Source organism: Orcinus orca, chromosome 13 (genome assembly GCF_937001465.1).
Source record: "Orcinus orca chromosome 13, mOrcOrc1.1, whole genome shotgun sequence".
NCBI classification, from domain to species: domain Eukaryota; kingdom Metazoa; phylum Chordata; class Mammalia; order Artiodactyla; family Delphinidae; genus Orcinus; species Orcinus orca.
The window spans coordinates 74,797,480-74,817,951 of NC_064571.1; the positions used below are offsets into that span (position 1 = coordinate 74,797,480).

The window sequence follows — 20,472 nt, forward strand, 5'->3', positions numbered from 1 at the left end:
TCTCATATATCCCACAAACATGTAAGTTATAAGAAGGACCGCGTTCCAGTTTTCACAAGAATGTTCTGGATCAATAGCTTCTACTTTCAGATGGCAGAGCTTATATTTTCTTTTACTTGTGCCTCTATTGGACTCTCCAAGGGAATACAAGAAACGTCATTTCTTCACATAATCCTGGCTGTGGTCTCTGCTTTGGCAGTCTCTGTCTGCTCCTGCTCTTGTGTTCTGCCATCTGTAAACCTCCCTCACCATAGGTATCTGTCTGTAGAGGTTCACTGTACTCTCCCGTTCCTTCAAGTCCCCATGTGATTGTCCCTGTCCTAAATTCTAAGGTCCTTGATTTACCTGCTTTATTTTCCATCTTTCTGTCTAATGGGGGAATTATCCTTTTTGAAGTATGGATCTCAAGCAGGGTGTGTTGGGCTTCTAGATGATACAGTATTTTTTTCCTTTTCATCCCAGCCTCTCTTTCCCACATTTTGGTACTCATTCTTTTAGACACTTGTTGCCATGTTTAAATTTCAGTTATGCCAATTGCTTTAGTATCTTTCTATATCTTTTTAAACTCTAGTTGAAAACAGGTTTCACATTTTTTTCCACCACAGTAACTCCAGGACCATGAAAATCAAAGAATGTGACAGGACACCTGTGTAAATGTTGCAGGCTATTTTGCCATGGTTATTGACTGGGAGATATAAATCATTCCAAGGGCCCACCTGCTAGCTAATTCCATTGGACAGCGTACAGAGATGTTGCTTCAAACACAAATAAAAGGTAATGCAGCACATCACTGAATGCTAAATGGACCAATAGGAAAGCACAGTTAAAAAAAGTTAGGAAGGGCTTCCCTGGTGGTGCAGTGGTTGCGAGTCCGCCTGCCGATGCGGGGGACGCGGGTTCGTGCCCCGGTCCGAGAAGATCCCGCATGCCGCGGAGCGGCTGGGCCGCTGAGCCTGCGCGTCCAGAGCCTGTGCTCCGCAGCGGGAGAGGCCACAACAGTGAGAGGACTGCGTACCGCAAAAAGAAAAAAAAAAAGTTAGGAAGAGGAATGCAAGTCAAGGGGTTTCAACCATCCACATCCGGAACTCACTTTGAAGTTGAACGTCCAAAATAGCTTATCCCAATGCCAGTTGAAAATTACCTTTTATAAGCATCCCTAACATAAAAGAGGTATTAATGAGTAGGCAAATAGCGTGAGAAAGCGATATCATGGATGAATTATGCGACTGAATCTGTAGTTTTAGATCTTATTTAAATCAATAACTACAATTGCTTGTCGCTTAACATGTCCTAAAACCCTCAGCCTTGTCTGGTCCCTCCCTACCCCTCCAAACTAATCTTCCACAGCACTCATACCACCTCTCTCAGGTTCAAACACACTGGCCTTCATTATGTTTCTCAAACATGGGATGTTCTTTCACACCCCACAGCCTTAATGCATGCTCTTCCCTTTCAAATCTCAGCTCGGTCATTGTTTCCTTGGGGAAATGTTCCCAGACCCGCTGGCTACACCACATCCCCTAAACAAATGCTTTCATAGCGTGGCACATCTCAACTGTTGTATTTGCCATTTTTGCCACTTTTTATTATCTTGAGGTAACGTGACTAATATCTCTGTCTACCTGTAGACTGTAAGATTCCTCAGAGCAGGGATTCTACCTGTTTTGCTTACTATTTGTACCTCCAGCCCTGACCCAAGTATCTAGCACATAGTAGGCATTTAGTAGATATTTGTTGAATAAGTTACTGGAAGATTTTTTTTTTTCTCCTATTTTTCTTTCTTAATATTTTTGAGCTTTGACTCTGTGGCCGAGCACTCTCATGTTCTACCACATATTTTTCTCATGTAATTATTTTGTTACCTTTAGATTTATTTTCTGGTTTGTCAGAGCACTGATAGTCTGAGAAGCTATAATTTTGGAAATTCCTTAATTGGAAAATAGAGGGGATCTTGATTAATAAAGAAAAGGATCATGGTTTCTGCAAGGAAGTTTAGAGTAGATCTGTGGTCACCAGTAATAAGAAATGGCCATATGGTGAGCAAAGGGAGGTCAGAGAAGGAAGGTTTCTGTACCACCCAGGGGGCTGCGGCCACTGCCGTGTGTCCTAGGAGGAGTGGATATGAATATTTGGAACTGGATAAGCTTGTTCTTGGCCCCAAACTGAAAAGTACCTGTCACCGCAGCTGGCCATGATGAATTAAGTGGAAGATGTTCTAAACAGGCCACCCTGCACATTAAACTTCTCAAATACACTAACAAAGCACTTTTGGAAGAATTCTAACTAGGTCAGCAATACATTTGCCATATATCACACAAATAATTCTAATGTAATTCATAAGTATCCAGGCTTATGAAAATTGATGTTTTCTATAAATATTGGAGTGTGGACAACTCTCACTACCAAAGCAGAATTAAATTTGAGGCTAGGACATATCAAGGGAAATAATAGAGATTCACAGATTATAGGGTGAGAGGGGTCAAGTGCTACATATTATCTGGCATAAACAGAAACTTCCAGACCTATAGCTTTTTTCTCATGGCGTTATAGACAATCTGCTGTTCCTTTGAACTGTGTTCCTAAAGGCACCTCAGTGAGATTTTCTAGAGTAAATAATTCTTCGCCTGCTTGAGCTTATTTGAAAAGTTTCATCCTAATGTATCTTCTCAGCTTCTCTTTCAAATCACAGTTCATTGCCTCTCCCTAGACCTCTTGACTGCCTTGATTAGGTTTTCCAGGACTTTATCATTATGATCTCTTCAGGGCCCTCAAATAACTTCATAGGGAATCACCCAAAAATTTTCACTGAAATGTTAACAGTGGTTACCTCGGGGCAGTAACATTACACACACACGTACACATATATATTTTCCAAAATGTTTGCAATTACCATGTATTGATTTTTTAATGTGTCACTCAATTATTTATTCAGCCAATATTGATTGAGTGCCTACTGTATACCCTCCAGTCTTCTAGCTGATAGAGAAACAGAGGAAATGATTGAAATAAATCGCCAGAATGTCATGTGGGAAGATGTCTCTGAGCGCCATGCCGACTCCTGCCATTTTCCATGCAGTATCTTTCAGAACTAAAAGAGCAGTGTGGCAGGACACTAGTCTGAAACTTGGGAAGGGAAAGATAAAACTGAGAGGAGAGGAAGCTCTCCTTTTCGTCATTATAAAGTCCTGAGTTTTTTTTTTTTTTTTGAGTCAAGTTAAAATTACTTCCTGGAGGTGAACTAATTTTCTCTTCTACATTTTTGGAATTTCCCGTTGGGTGAAACATGTAGTGACCTAATTCTCTGCAATATTTTGTAATCTGTAGGGATGAAAATTAAGAAATGTGTGCTCAGGAAAAAAAAAAAAGGAAGAAGGAAAAAGAAGATATCAAATTGCCCCAGACTTGCTTAAGAGAAACAAAAAAATATCTGTTAATGCCTCACTCTATTGATTTTGTGTCCAAGTGGTTTTGGGGGAGTTGCTAATGTAGAAGTTGTTTGTTAAAAATATTTAAATTTACTATTCAAAATTTCCTAAATATCTAATAGGGCAAGAATGATGACTTTGAAATATTTTATTTAATTAAATAATTTTTCGGCGTCAACTGTGTACTCACCAATAGACAAAATGCTTACGCATAGAAACTATTCGTTTTTAAAAAATATTTTAAATATGACAGGTAGCTAAGGCATAACATATAGCTGTCAGACGCTATTCCTATGGCTTGCTTTACGCAACTGTCACTTCAAGAAGCATTGAGAGGAGACCTGGATTCTTAGCCCAGGGCTTCAGAAGGAACATATGGCTCCAGGAAGGCTGTCAGAGATGATTCTCTTGCTGACCCCACCCTTGATGGAAAGCTCTGTGCTTTGAGCTGCCTGAATCAAAAGAAGTTTAGCTGTGGTTTGTGCCATAGGACCCCTTCTATGACTTATCTTGGGTTACCTTTGTCCCTTGCAGGACCCCCCCCCCCACACACACACACACATTTAGTTCTGGAATTCCCAGGAAATGTTCTCTTGGCTCTGCCAGGAAGTGGGGCACATTTTGGATACCTGTGTTGGCTTTATGTCAACCGTAGTCAGTCACTGTGGCTCATATTCAGGCTCTGACCTAACATGGATGGACAACAGGGAGAAACTGAGCAACAGTAGGAAGATTCTCATTAGATGTGCATGTCTACTTTTTTCTAATCCCACATTTTTCTTGATGCACCCAACATGTTGGAATTCACTGTCCTGGAAGTCAGGCAAGCATGCAAGTACAGGCTCTACCTTGAGTTCTTTTTTTCCTCTGGATCATGTTTCTAGTAGGGCAGCTTTCTTGGCTCTGGTCCAAACCCATATTAAACAAATTTGACTCACTATGTTAAAAAAAAAAATAAGCCATCTGCTAAGGGGTCTTATGATTCTTCTGATCTACTCACCGTACTCAGGGAGAGGGATCTTTTTCAAATTCAATGAGATTATGTATTTCACCATTTTTCTCCTTAACTTTCTCACATTTAAGATTTTTAAGTGATTTCCCACAGTCCCTGGGATAAAATCATTATTAAGGCCTGGGCATCCTCTAACTTTCTAGCTTCATCTTGTGCTGTCTGCCTCTTGCATTCTTGGCTTTGTCCGCATGAGTTTTCTCTCAGAGTCTCTAAAACTGTCACTTCGTTTATAGCTTCTCTGTGCTTTTGCACATGCTATTCGGTCTACCTGGGGAACACCCTCTCTCCACAATCCATCTAACACCCTCTAACTCACTTTCATCTGTCAGCTTATGCACCATTTCCTGTGAGAAAATTTTCCTGTCTCTAAGGCCATGCTAGGTCTTCATGGTCTGCAGGCCCATATATCCTGGCACAGCACCCACAAAGCACTAATTATACTAATCAACCTTGCCCAATCTTCATCTTTTTTGCTGGTTTATGTATTCGGTGAAGATAAGTACTCTTTCCTTATACTTACATGTTTGACAAGAAATAATTATGGACTGAATGACTCAAAGGCATAGATTTTCTTTCTTGCTCTTGAGTCTTCATCTTTCTGAGAAAGAAAGCAAACACAAATATCTTTAGCATATGTCCTACCTGACAGGAAGAAATTCTGATTGTGGACCTAAATCCTGTATTCATATTACAAACTGAACTGTGTGACTTATAATACGATCTTTGTGGTAATTTTTTCCCTAAATGGGTTCATCTCCAGCTGTATCACGGAAGGCAGAAGGGAGATGCCGTTCAGGAAATGGAATTCGGTTTCATATATTCTTCTCCAGAAAAAACACTGCTCTCTAAAGAATATGGAGTCTCAGGAATTCCCTGGCGGTCCAGGAGTTAGGACCCTGCGCTTCCACCACAGGCGGCTCAGGTTCGATTCCTGATCAGGGGTGTGCTGTGCGGCCCCCCAAAATAATAATGAAAAAAAATAAAATAAAGAACATGGAATCTTTGGCTTTCTAGGGTACAATTTTTGAGGGGAAGAATAAAACAAAAGTGAGCCCAGAAACAATCAATTCATGGAGGACAGATGCCCATCAGCCTGAGGTAGTCCAGTATTGCCCCTGCTTTAAGTAATATCTGGAGTGAAGGGAGGGTCTTTGGGACTCGGAAGCTCTCTTCCTTAATTCAAACAGGCCCATGAAGTTTTGACAAAGGCCACTAGCCATTAATACTGAAGACTAAAAAGATAACTAAAATTCATAGATTCTTGAATGGGATGCAATATCCTGCCCTTTTAATACACAAGGGCAATGAGAAAGCACTTCATCAGCAATTTACAGTTAAGTGTCTTGCTACTTTTCCAAATTTCCTCCATCTGAGCAATCAGGAGTGTACTTGAACCCAGTGAGGTACTGAAAGTTTTTTCAAGTAATATGGAACAAGGTTAACTATTAAATTATCCCTTACAAAACTAGAATATCATACCTCTTGCTTCCTAATGCTCAAAACCTTGCCTTGTAGAGATTCTTTTGACTTTTTTGAGCTTTTTATTAGCTTACTACCCCGTCATTATTTTTTGTCATTCCACCCATTTTTCAGATGGGAAGACTAAAGTAAATAATATTTTCTCCTTTGCATTGTAGCACCAACATAATTTATCATGATGTGAAAAATAACAGTCCAATAACATCATTTTTATATACACCACAGAATAACTGTGATGAATATTTTAACTGTACATATCAAAGTGCCATCAGACTGCTGCAAGAGACGTAAACTCATATGAAGCAGATATAGTTAGTGACTTAAAAACATAGCAGGCTGGGGTTATTTATTATAAGAAAAAATATGTTCTTTATGACTCACTAGTTTCTGGGTCATTAGTGAGTGACAGTCCAGGATAGTATTGTGCATTTAGCATAATGACCCAGAGTCATCTAATCAATTTAAGTTATTTTTATATCCTCAGGTTCAGGAGTCAGAAAATTGTGCCGTGTATTTTTTAAAGATTTCAAGCTTAGAAATGAGGTATAAAAGTTTATTATGGATACTTTATGCAGTCAATAAGCAACGTGATTTCAGTGGTAAAATTCAGTCTGGTTTGACCCAGTCTGGCCCTGACTTGAGGAGCTGCTCCTCTGGGGGCCCACAGCATCCTGCAAAGACTTGTCATATTCTACTGTAATTGTTTGTACATCTGTCTTATCAGTTAGGATCTCAGCCCCAAAGAGGAAGAATTTAATTTTCTTCTGTATAACACACAGCACCTGGCACATAGCAGGCTCTCCGTGTTTCCTGGAGGAAGGATACCCACTTGGAATAGTCCATGTCAATCTGCATTGGCTGAATAGACAAAGGCTAAGAATCCCTAAACTTCCAGATTCTTCAGATCTAGTCAGGGATGAAATCTTCACTCTTTTTGTCTCAAATGTGGGCATGTTTACAGTTATGTCATTGTTTAGGTAAAGAATTGATAATTATTTCAGAAGTTCAAGTTGTTAAGAAAAATGAACCAAAGTATGGAAAGGATTACTGAAAGTCTTTTAAATGTCCTGTTGGACATTAAACAAGGGGTTACCCAATTCTCTTGTCTCGTGTATTCCCTGTGTGACTTGCTATTTATTATTATTTGGGACATGTTGCAACTTTGCCGGGATACACGTTAGCCTGCAGAAAATTGATAGCAATGTAGATGATTCTAATCCCATTGCAATGGGAATTAAGTTTGCGTGCAAATTGCAAATGGTTTTTGACCAAAGGTTACAGTTTTAATTGTCCTTCATGGACATTAAGTATTTGTACCTGAACTAGCAATTTTATTCAAATGCTTTTTTCTTTAAGCCACTATAAATAATTTCATATCTCCAGTACTGTTTGAAAGAGCTTTAGTATCCTGGTGGTTTCATGATAATAAGCTAAACAATATTTGACATGTGCTCACTTTAAATTTGCATACAATGTATGGTTTTCGATTTTTAAAAATTAGACTAAGTAAAACTCATATATGTTTAGTTTATTAGTTTATATAATTGCATTTAAAAAGTATTGAAAAACACAGAAATAACAATCCAGATCCCCCCCCAAATATATTTTTGTATTATACCTGATTTTAAAAAAAAAATAATGTGAGAAACCAAATGTGTGTGGGGGGAGATTAATCCAAAGAGTACAGGTTGAATTGTGAGATTAGGTTTGACATAAATACACTACCATGTGTAAAATAGACAGCTAATGGGAACCTGCACTATAGCACAAGGAACTCAGCTCAGTGCTCTGTGATGACCTAGATGCGTGCGATGGGGGGAGGGAGGCAGGAGGGAGATCCAAGAGGGAGGGGATATAGGTATACATATAGCTGATTCACTTCATTGTGAAGAACTAACACAACAAGAACTAGCGAGAACTAGCAAGAACTAACACAACATTGTAGAGAAATTTTACTCCAATAAAAAGAAAATTTAATTTAAAAAAAGAGGAAGCAGGAAAAAAAAAAAAGAAGAAGCCAGCTGGGATTCTGACAGGGATCACATTGAGTCTGCAGATCAATTTGGGGAGTGTTGACATTTTAATAATATTCAATCTTTTGATCCATGAAAAAAAAAAAAAAACACCAAAAACAGAGAGTACAGGTTGGATTTTGCATGCAATTAATTTTTCAGGAAAAACAATTTGGGGCACATGAAGGAAATAGAAGGAAATAGAAAAACAATTTGGGGCACATGAAGATGCCAGTGGGAGAGTGATGCATTTGTCAATATGGAGAATATGAAACAAATATACCAGTAGGCTAGGAAATTTGCCAGTAAGGGAGGAGGGGGCATACCTGGGGTATCGGGTGAGATGCTGACATTGTTGAGTCAGTCTACTTCCAGTATCACTGAAGAATAAAGAAGATAATAATAATAACAGCATAATTCTATAGGTGATTTTCCTTAAAATATTTGGTTCAAACTTCACCTTAAAATATGTTATTTGGGGAGAAATTCAGGGACTGCATCAAAAATAGCAAAGCCAGTTAAAAAACGCAATCTTTTGATTCAAGGCAGAAAAAAAAATTGGGGTTTCTATTATATACAACACTTTTATGAAACACATAGCAGACATTAAAAACATAAGTAAGACAGGGACCTTTTCCTCAACAATGTGAAATTTATTGGGAATGCAAGTCATAGCACTATAAAACCCAAAAAGAAAATGAGAGGAGAAATTAGGTAATGACGTCAATAGTTTTGGGGAAAGCTTAGTATGGGAAATAGTTGTTGCTTGAATAACAAAGATAATTATTTATGGCCATCCCTAAAATCTTCTTGACATTTGTCTTCAATCTTTGGCTTAGGAAAAGTTTTATAAACAAGAAAGACAACTGAATGAGTAGATTAATATTATTTTATTAGGAAATGGGACCCTTTCAAGTGAACAGAGGTCTTGATCTGGACTGCAGTAGTCCCCAGTTGTCTGTGGTTTTGCCATCCACCTTTTCGGTTACCCGCCGTCAAATGTGGTCTGAAAATATTAAATGGAAAATTCCAGAAATAAACAATTCAGAAGTTTTAAATCATGTGCCATTCTGAGTAGCATATGAAATCTCCCACCTTCCTTCCACGGGGTGTGAATCATCCTTTTGCCCAGCATATTCATGCGCTATAAGCTGCCTCCCCATTAGTACAGGAAAAATCATGGCACATACTGTGTTCAGTATTATTCTGGCATCCTGTGGGGACCTTGGAACGTATCCTCTGTGGATAAGGGGGGACTACTCTATTGTATCAGGCCCTCAATCGCATGTACACACTACCTCGCTCCAATCTACCTGTAGACAACTCTTACATCTGGATGTCTCAGGTAGGAAGATGAGGAAAAACCCATTGGCAACTAGGCTCTTGCCTTCTCCCCTCAGCCTTCTGAGGGAATAAGGAGGTAGATCATGCAAGACTGGCTTTCTCAGCTTTCTTTATATTTCTGAATTTGCTGCATTTGCTTTTATTTTTATTTATTGCACAAATAAACTTTAGAACAAAATTTGGATGGGGGATTATGAAGAAAAGTAGAATCTCCTCCAGTCTCATTACAGGGAACATTTAAACTGCTCTTTAATTGTTTTTTCCTGTGTATCCTCCCAGTATTTATCCATATGCAAGCACGCTTTTAGACAATTTTATCTGTAGTATGCGTATAATTTTTTATTCTTCGTGTTCATTTAATGTAATTTCATAAATATTCTCCGGTAATTATTTGTTCATAATTATTTGATATTGCTGCATAAGATTTAGACTCAGTATACCTCACTTAGATGTTTACCTAGTTTTAGGCATTTATTTAAACATCAGTTTTCTATTTTTAATAACTCTGCCTTAAATATATTTGTGAATGGCTCTATGATTTTATCATGAGTATAAACCCTAAATCTGAAAATAAATATTTTTAACATCTTAACTACTCTAAAATCAGGGTATGTTTTAAAATCTGTGTGTATATTTAATATGGTCATTAAACATTTTTAATGAGTTGTATTAATTTCATGGCATGTCCTATAATTATCATTAGTTTGGAGTCCAGAAAATTAAGTATTTCCCTAGTATAAATTCCTGAAATTGGTGATAATAATAATATGGGTGGATATAAATGTAATAAAAATTGTTGCAATATCACCCTCTAAAATGTGAAATACCAAAGAAAAACAAAAGAGAAAAGTTTTCTTATCAAATGCTCAGTAGTGTACACACATTTAGCAAAAATAAAAATATCAGTGAATTACAAAATGTATAAATATTAGATTTATACAAGTTAAGTGGTAGGCACTTATAATCGAAATGCAAAAATAGATATTAACAATCAAAATAGAAACAAATAAGAGTAGGAAAAAACTATTATAAGTACATTTTCAACATATATTTTAAAACACTTTACATTTAGCTAGACAAATAAAGAAGAAAAATAAGGAAGTTACAAATAGTATTCAGAAGTACTTAGTGAGGAAAAGACAAATACTAACAGATATAGAAAATTTTATATATATTTACACGTTACACAAATAATTTTGAAGATATAGATCAAATATGGATTTCTAGGAAAAACACGTTAATAAAGAATACATAGAAAACAGAAAAACACAAAGGAAAGCTAAACAGTCTGATAACCATATGAAATTTTAAAAAGGTTGTCAAAGAGCCATTTCTGCTCAAAATTGAAGGGCTCAGATATATTTCCAGGTAAATTAAATATTTAAATGACAAATAGTTTTTATACTCTCTAAACAATTTATTACATTCAGAATATATATATGTATATATGTATATATACACCTATATAGTCATTTTTTAAATGTCATTTAAAAAAATGAAGCTGGAATAACTCTGAAAGCAGATAAGCATGTACTAAAAAACTATAGGGCAATCCATTTATAAATATCAGTGCAAATTCCAAATAAATATTAGTAATTAAACCTTTGAGTAAATTTAAATACGTTGCTTCATGATTCAGTAAATATCGTTTGAGCATCTACTTTGTGTGAGTCACTGTTCTAACTCCTAAAAACTATGGCTATGAACTAGCTAGATAATAGACAAAGTCTTTGGAGAGCTAAAACTCACTAGGGAGAAACAGACAGTAGCCAAATAAATAAATTTACCAGTCATTTAGAAATGTTTAACATATGCTCCGTGGTAGCTATAAAAAAGATATGATAGAAGTATTTGGTGGTGTCATTTCAGATAGTAGCAATGGATGCCTCTGTAAGTAGATGACATTTGTCCTGAAGAGAGTTTCATTTTAGAGTAAAATTCTTTGCTAAAATTCAACATTTATTCTTCGTAAAAAGTATTAGGAAAAGACAAATCAATGGATACTTCCTCAACCCTCTGTCTCCCCCTTTTCCTGGCCCCCTTCTCTTTCTCTGTTTTTATCACCCCATAAAAACAACTTTTTCACTCTATTTAATGAAAACCCAATGTAAGTAATCCCATTAAGCCAAGAAGAAGACAAATGCCTCATTGTTAGCAGTATTATATACATTTGTTCTGGTAATACTAAAAAATGTCATTAGATAAAACAACAATGTATGATAGATAAATGCTTCTAAAGAGGCAAAATTGTCATATTTGTATATTACATATTATATGGTTATTTACAAAGAAACCCCAAGAAAATTAGCTAGAAAAGCCTAGATACAGTAAGGTAATACAGCAAAACAAGTGAAAACAAAAAGTTAAAAGAATCAATAGTTTACCAATGTACACTATATGATAAAAACTAATTACACAATGTAACAAAGGGGAAAATATATCCCTTCAAAGTAAAAATAAAATAGGATAAATCTTCTAGGGATAAATATGTTCTTATATAAAAATAAATATGTTCTTATATAAAATTAATTTAAAAAACTCTTCTGAGGGTATGAAAGAATTAAAATAGCTAAAAATATTGAAGATTAAGAATAAAAATATTGATTAAAAATATAATAAATTCAATGTGAGCCATTCAGAGTACCGGCAGTTTATTTCTAATATAATGACATGATATAGAAAGTTCATCTGGAATGATAAATGTATATAACAGAAACTGTTTAAATGTATTTTAAAAATTACCATGACCTTGTAACATTGCCGAAACTCGACCTCTGTCCACGGGTGCCAAATAGAAATGCGGAGACAGAGTTTTGGGTGAAGTAGAAAACAGTAGCTTTTATTGCTTTGCCAGGCAAAGGGGGCCACAGTGGGCTCATCCCCTCAAGACTGTGTGACCCAGCCTGGAGGGGATAGTGAGGGGTCTTATAGTGTTCAAGGAGCAAGGTGTGATCAGCTCGTGGATATTCTTCTCATTGGTTGGTGGTGAGGTAATCGGTATCAACATCATCAGCCTTCTGGTTCCAGCTGGTCTGGGGTCTACGTGCTTGTGGGCAGCAGACAGTTACCTTCTTCCACGGGGGGTGGGGGTGGGGTCAGTGTCTGCAAAACAGCTCAAAGGACGTGGCTCAGAATATTATCTATGATCCTTGAGGAGGAAGTAAAGGTCCTTGACTTTGCTTGATGGCTAAAGTATTATTATTTTGTCTTGCTTGACTGTTTTCCTTTCTTTCTGCGTTTTCTCACTTCTCTGATTAAATTTATTCTTTGACTAAAGTTTTTCTAGAGACAAAAGGCAGGCAGAAGACATGGGTGAGGGTCTATTCTGGGAAGACCCCATAGGGTCCTGCTCACTTATAGTGACACATTTTAAGGCCTGGCAACATTAGTCTCCTCAGCCTTCCCTTCCCATTTCACAACTTTTCCGGATTTGTCCTGGCTAGCCTCATGTACTTCTTCTAGATGAACTTCAATATCATGTTGTTGGTGCTAGACCAGGGATACTCAATTCACTGGGACAGAAGTGAGTGCCCATACACAGTCTACAGTTATTTAATTTGTATTTCAGGTAAGTGAATAACAATGTTACCTAATTCATGCTAGAGTGATAACTGGATAAATATTTTTAAAAGCCTAAAAAGAAAATAAACACATCATCTTAAAATAAATTGAAGATATACAAAATACTTGAATGTAAAGAAAGAAAACTATGAAACTACTAGAAGGAAACGTAAGTGCATTACTTAACATAACGTACAACCCAGAAATTACACAAGAAGGATTAAAATGTTTCATTATATGAAAATATATAGAGTCATCAGAAATTCATAACTGAGGTTAAAAGACCAATAGTAAATTGATTAAAAAACCTTTGTCATTTATGACAGTAAAGGGCTAATTGTCTGCATACAAATTAGCCTAATGCATGCCTTGACAAAGCTCTTCAAAGTACCAGTGACCAACAAGTAGATAAAAACACATACAACTTCAGTTATGATTAAAGAAAAAAAATGAAAATTAAATATTAATTTTACCTATCAGCCTGCCCCTCCCTCTCCCTACTTCTCAAAGAAGTATGACAAGAGTCTTTGTCTGCCAAGGTATAGGGAAACAGGAGACATCATATACCACTGGTGTGTTTCTGCACAGAAAGGGTTAACACAGCAGACCTGAAACTGATATTCTCAGAAAGGCCTGCTTGCACAGGAGGCGGCTAGGAACTTGGATTTTGCAGGGTTTCTGCTTTTTCCTGACTGATGAGAGTGATTCACTGTGCCTAGATTTCTTATGCAACAATGTGGTTTATGCTGAACATTCGCTTTCCTTCTGGAATTTTGGTACATGCCAGATAGAAGGTGCCTATGTGAACAGCTTACAGGAAAAACCTTGGGCACCGTATCTCTAATGGGCCTTACCTCGGGAGAGAGATCACACATATGTTATTGTCTTCATTGCTGGAGAAAGAGTGTCTTCTGTGTGGCCCCTCATGAGGTGGACAGAGCATACGGCAGCTTACACTTGGGGGCCTCCAGATACTCACTGCCTGTTTTACCCTTGTGCTCTAAACGTGTGCCCTTCCTGTGTGGCTGGAATAAATCTCAGCCGTGAGTATAACTATATGCTGAGTCCTGAGAGTCCTTCTAGTGGATCTCTGAACGTGGTCTTCAGTTTCCCATGCAGTCAATCTTAATGGAAACCGTATGGCAAGTCTTGCCAAATATGCATAATCTTTGTCTCAGCCTTTCCATTCCGATATATACTTTTACAGGTGAAAACCTTGAGAGGATAGGGTACAGGAAATGAAAAACTTACTGTTTAGCAGTGAGAGTGAGTTGCATTAAATATGATAATCCTGCCACCGTAACTTGTGTAACCATAAATCATGAAAAAGAACAAAATAGACCTGTTTTTCTGATGTGAAAGCATGTCATCAGCATGAAATCATTGTGTGTATGTATGTGTGTGTGTAGTTCTGATAAGATAATACATAAGAACCTATCCGAAACAATTATCTCTGGAGAGCATGATTTGATAACATAGAAACAAAGGGGAAAGGGTATGGGGAATGGAGGGAGTCTTTTTATCTTGTTACGTTTTCTACTGATAGATCTTATTGATCTTTGAATGTATCTTTATAGTTGTATTGGTATTAATATGTATTAAACTATTTGACAGCATTTTCAGTTTCAAAGAAATACTGTCAGGAGATATAGATGGGAATAAAGAGTTATGTTGAAAAATTTGAATGGTTATATATAATTACCAAAATTTGGATATAACAACATAATTGAATACTACTGGGAGGGTTAAATATTATAATACTAATGTATGATGGAACATGTTGACAGTAAAAGTCATATTTTTTGAAGATCACATAAGAACATGGGTTAATGCTGATAATATAATGCATTATAAATAAAGGCCTAATAAGAGAAAGAAAAGAGAAAAGGCAGGGAGCAAGACAGAGTGAGAAAGTGTGAATAAGAGAAATGGAGAGATGGAAGCAAAAACTTCATATTATTAACAGATTAACAGTGATGACTACCCCTCAGTGGTGTGATTACAGATGATTTTCATTATTTTCTTCAGTTTAATCTTTATTCTCAGTATTTTATGATCCCTACATTTTATTTTCATATGGGAAAACAAAGTATTTTAAAACCCTTGTAGTGTAATTGCTAGGTGAAGGTATATCCATGTAGCCATGCATTACCATGTTCACTTTTCACAACCTGCCCCTCATTGCTTTCCAGCATATGTGTTGCTGCTTTAATAAAAATGTAAAATTCTTTATTGAAACGTATGTTTCTTTTCTGAGTTGAATATTTTTCTACGTGTTAACATTTTGTCTTTTCTGAGTTACCTAGTTCTGTCTTATGTCTATATTTTTTTATCAGTATGTCACCTGCCGTTGGGCTTCCCTGGTGGCACAGTGGTTGAGAGTCCACCTTCAGATGCAGAGGACGCGGGTTTGTGCCCCGGTCTGGGAAGATCCCACATGCCGCGGAGCGGCTGGGCCTGTGAGCCATGGCCGCTGAGCCTGCGCGTCCGGAGCCTGTGCTCCGCGGCAGGAGAGGCCACAGCAGTGAGAGGCTCGCGTACCACAAAAAAAAAAAAAAAAAAAAAAGTCACCTGCCGTTTATGTATTTTTATGAGTCTTTTTCAATTTGATTTTAGCTACATAAGTGCTTCTAAAAGTATTACATTTATTTTAAATTTTAAAAATAAATATTTCAATGCTATATCAATATTTTCCTTAATGATTTCAATTATCATTGAAAAATTAAAAATTAGCAATTTGAATTGCATAAACATTATGACACTTATGTATTTATATATAAAACTCTCATAAGTTTAGAGATTATTTCTGTAGTTTGCTGTTCACCTTTAAAATATCTAAATATATTCTAATTTGGTATACTAAATAAAATAGATAACTAATGAGAACCTACAGTATAGCACAGGGAACTCTACTCAGTGCTCTGTGGTGACCTAAATGGGAAGGAAATCTAAAAAAGAGGGAATATATATATACATATATATATATATACACACATATATATATAACTGATTCACTTTGCTATACAGCAGAAACTAACACAATATTGTAAAGCAACTATACTCCAATAAATTTTTTTTTAATATTATTTTCCTATCCATTTGTGTTTTGATGCCTTTCTTGTCACAAATTTAAATATCATATATAGTCTATAATCTCTGGAAATCTTTCACTATATATATATATATGTGTACATATATGTGTGTATATATATATATAGATTTAGAGAGATAAATATATAATATACTTAATACATTATACACAACTACATAATATATTATGTATAATATATACATTTTTGCTGTATTAATTACTTTGCTTAATGATTTATTAATTTAAATTTTATTTATCTAAAGCAATCTGTATATATTATGGGCTAATAAGAAAATAAAGACAAGAAAAAGGCATTAAATATCATCCTTAATCTAACAATTGACACTTAATCATTAGTCACACTTTTGTGTATATCTTCTGGAATGTTTCCTATGCTAATATGTACTCATACTACATATACTGATTTTTATCCTGTTGTGCATTGGTTTGTTCTGCTTGATAATCTACCATGACCTAATTTCCATGTTATTATTTTTCTATTACCTAACTTTTGATTGCTAAATAGATTTCCATAAAAAAGATTTGGCATGATTATTTAACCAGTTCCATATTTTAGGAAATATATGTTATTTTCAATTTTTTGTTATCAACTATGATCAGATGACTACTCTTGTAAATTAATATTTACAAGATACATGTAAGGGCAAGATACATATTTTTCTACATATTTGCCAATATTAGATATTGAGATTTCTATTCTGTCTTTTAGAGGAAAGCATCTTCTCATTAATTAACATAGCTATTATGTGTAAACTTTTCATAGATTTATTGACTATTTGTGTTTTTTGCTTTTCGAGTTTTGTAGTCAATTATGACAATTGGTCCAAGGATGTTCTTTTTTATTTTTTAATTTATAATAGCTCTGAAACTAGTTTAATTTTCTTTTAGATGCCAGTACATGAATTAGTGAGGAATAAAACAGATACCTACCTGGCTGGTCAAATAATAGAATTAAACATCTATTTCTTTATTGCCTGTGTATAATAGAAATGTGACAAAATTAGGTTTATCTTTAACTTTGCACTGTTGAAACTGAGGGATTCTTGATTTTAATTCAGCCTCCATTATGCGTGGTTTTTTTTGAGTTGTGTTCTCTGTGTAATTGATCCTGATATTGTTTACTAGATATGCTATTGGCTCAATCAAAAGAAAAAGTTCTTTTTTTTTTAATTTGGGTTCAGACTTTTAAAATAATCCATTCATTTATTTGTTGCTGATTTTGCTTATTTGATCTTCACTCTAGTTTTCTGATCTCTCAAGGAGCCAATTAAAACATCTTTCTTCAAAGAACTTTTTATCAGTCAGCTTAAGCTTAGTTATCATGCAGTGAGAAGTCTCAGTGGCTTGCACATAATAAAGGTTTATTCCTCACGCATGATGATATATACTGTGGATTGGCTGCAGCCCTATTCTGTGTTGCCTTTACTAAGGGTTCAGGCTGTCAGAACAACCTCTAACACATCACCAGTCTCCTTCCAGATGGAAAAAAGTGCATGGCAAGTCATGCATTGGATTTTAAAGCTTCATCCTGGAGGTGAAACACATTATTCAATTCACAGTTCATTGGGCAAAGAAGTTATATGGCCAGGCCTGAGGTTAAAGGAGCCAGAAAATATAATTCTCCTCCCAGGAAGATACAGAAAGTATTTTGAACAAAAATGTCATCACCTTATCTGTTCAAGTAGTTTGCTAATATTTGGCACTAGAATTATAAAGCCATGCCAGTGGTAAAGCCCTTTCTGTGTTAATTAGCTTAGGAAATTTGACCCCAGTGCAACCCTAAGTGATTTAAAGCAAACTTTTCTGTAAAGAGCCAGATAGTAAATATTTTTATTTGTGTGGGCCATATAGTCTCTGTTGCAACATTTGCAACTTCTCAAGTTTGCTGACATAGCCAGGAAGTAGCGACAGTTATTACAGAAACAAATAGATGTATCTGTGTTTCAATAAAACTTTAATTAAAAAAAAAAACAGACCATGAGCTGGATTTGTCTCATTGGTCATTGCCAATCCCTGATATAGATTAGTTCTTATCTGGTTAGAGTAGAAATCTAGAACATCCTGTTGCAATCAGGAGTTTTATCTGTTCTTATTGAAAGAAACTTTACTATTGGTAGAAACTGTGAAATTTTATTTATGGTAGGTCCTGCTCTAGTATAATGCAGGCCATATTTGTTTTAATAGCTGTCGATTCTGTAAATAAATATTTTGAGACACACAGACATAATTTGAAACATTATTTTCAATATACTTGCTTTCTTAAGGTGTAGAAAAGAAAGCTCTGTGAAATTTGCTTGGCTGATGGGAACATGTAAAGAACTGAGAAAGCGTGGTAAGGGGTGTAGATTAGTAAAAGGTTGAGAAATTCTGATTTAACTCGGATAAGAAAAAGAGAAAGAAATGGTACTCATTCCACCATCCTCTTAGAAAAGGCACATTACTATTTAACATCTAAATAGATATAATACAGATATAATCACAATCTAGAATATATTTTTTCCCATAAAACTTTAACCACAAAAATAATGGAAGCTTAAATCTAGATAAAAGATGACATTGTCTATGTGTCTTAAACCTTCAGAGGAGTTATTATAGGTAGCCATAAAAATAGAAATGTCTAATATAGTTGACAAATTAAAACATTATCATTCAGCTGGATTGAGACTTGCTGAAAATATTTAACAAATCATATTGCTCAGTTTTGTTTTAAGAATAGAATTGGTATAAAGAATTTCAAATTTCTTTCCCCCAAAATGCAGGCTTAAATACAAAGAAATGTTAATTGATTCATTGAACTTTTGAAGCAACTATTTAACATTTTCAATAAAATGAAGCCTACCTCTAATCCCAGGTGGCAGCTTTACTAAAGGCATACATTATAATTATGCTTCTGTTTTCATTTCCTCCTGATAATGGAGCCTGGGAAAGCCTGCTTTCTACATCTGGATTTCAAGGCATCATTCAGACAAAGCTTCATTAAACCACACCAAACACTAAAGGTCACCATGGTTTTATATGTTTTTGTTATAGGAACCAAATGTTGCAAAAACTCCAGCAGTAGCCAGCAAAATTTAGAAATATCAGTAAATGGCAAGAGGAAGATAGGGTCATAGGTGATAAGTTCATTTGTTCAACAAATAGAAACACAGATGAATAGAATATAGTTCTTTCCTTCAAGGAAATCATTCTGCATAGAAGACTAAAACTAAATTTGACAATTAGAATATTTCATGTAAATGCAAAGTTGATTTCCATTAAATAGCTGGACTGAGTCATCCAGGAAATCTTCCTTCCCATTTCAAATATATAAAAGTGCCATTTAAAATATAACAACTGCAAATATAATTATATAGCTGAGCTCAAGATATAAACAAGGGAAAAAAATCTCCAAATAAAAAGAGAACTCAGTGTAGGGGCAGTGAATGGAAAATAAAGCCTGGGGGCTCATGGGCCTTATTGGCTGGAGCCTGGGACTCTACTACCCACTGTAAGAGGAAGAGATTATGCTGGGATTCAAAATTGAGATACTGCATAAAGCCTGATTTGTTCATAAAATGGAAACTATGCAAACTCTTAACAATCCAGGAAAACAGGACAAAATCTTGCAGCCTGATTGAGGGCATGGACAGAAGAGATGACCTGAAATGAATCATAATCTCAGGCCATTTTCCTTCTCTGAAGTCTGAATTCATACTCCACAATCCTACACCTCCAGCCAGTCCAGGCAAAATGTCCATTAGAAGCAAATATTTCTGAAAAGATATTCTTACAGTCCAGGAAAAATAGAACTCTTATTGAAAATAGCCCCTGATTAGGATGAACTTATATTTATATGAACCACATATGAATTAAAAGATTAGAAGTCAGCAAGCACACTAAATAGAAGAGAACTGGAGACAATAAACTAATTTAAAAGAGAATTTAAAATAAGTAGATTTTATAGTGGTCAGATAGACAAAGGAAATAATAAATGCTGTAAGAACTGTACAGTATGATATAGGAAAAGACACTGTTGGAAAGCAAACAAACATATAGTCTAAAAAACAAAACACAAATTTATTAAAATAATAATTGGATCAGTTGATAAGTTGACTGGATATAGTTGAAGAGTGAATATATTAATTGGAAGACAGAGGGTAGAAAATCATGTAGTATATGTATATTATCACATTATCATACAAAGTGACAAAGACATAGAAAAGAGGTTTTAAGAGATATGGAGGACAAAATAAAGTCTAGATGTTCCAAATGAAAGGAGATAAAAAATAAGGGAGGGGTAATGTAGTACTGAGAAATTTCCCATATTGATGAAAGCCTGAATTTTCAAATTGGCTGAATTCACTAAGTCTTAAACAGGGTAAATATAAACATCCACACTTGGTTGAATTATAATGAAACCATATAACATTAAAGACAAAAATAATTACGTTTTCTGAAAGGAGAGTTATATTATTTTTTACAAAGCAATACCAAATGGACCTGTAACAGATATTACACCAACAATGTCAAACCCAAAACAGAAGAAAT

At 35.4% G+C, this 20,472-nt stretch overlaps 1 long non-coding RNA gene across 1 annotated transcript in view; it reads left to right on the forward strand.

Annotated features, from left to right (window-relative positions):
• The window catches only part of LOC125960904 (uncharacterized), a 142,298-nt gene that overhangs the window by 68,740 nt on the left and 53,086 nt on the right, over nt 1–20,472 (forward strand). The window lies entirely within an intron of this gene.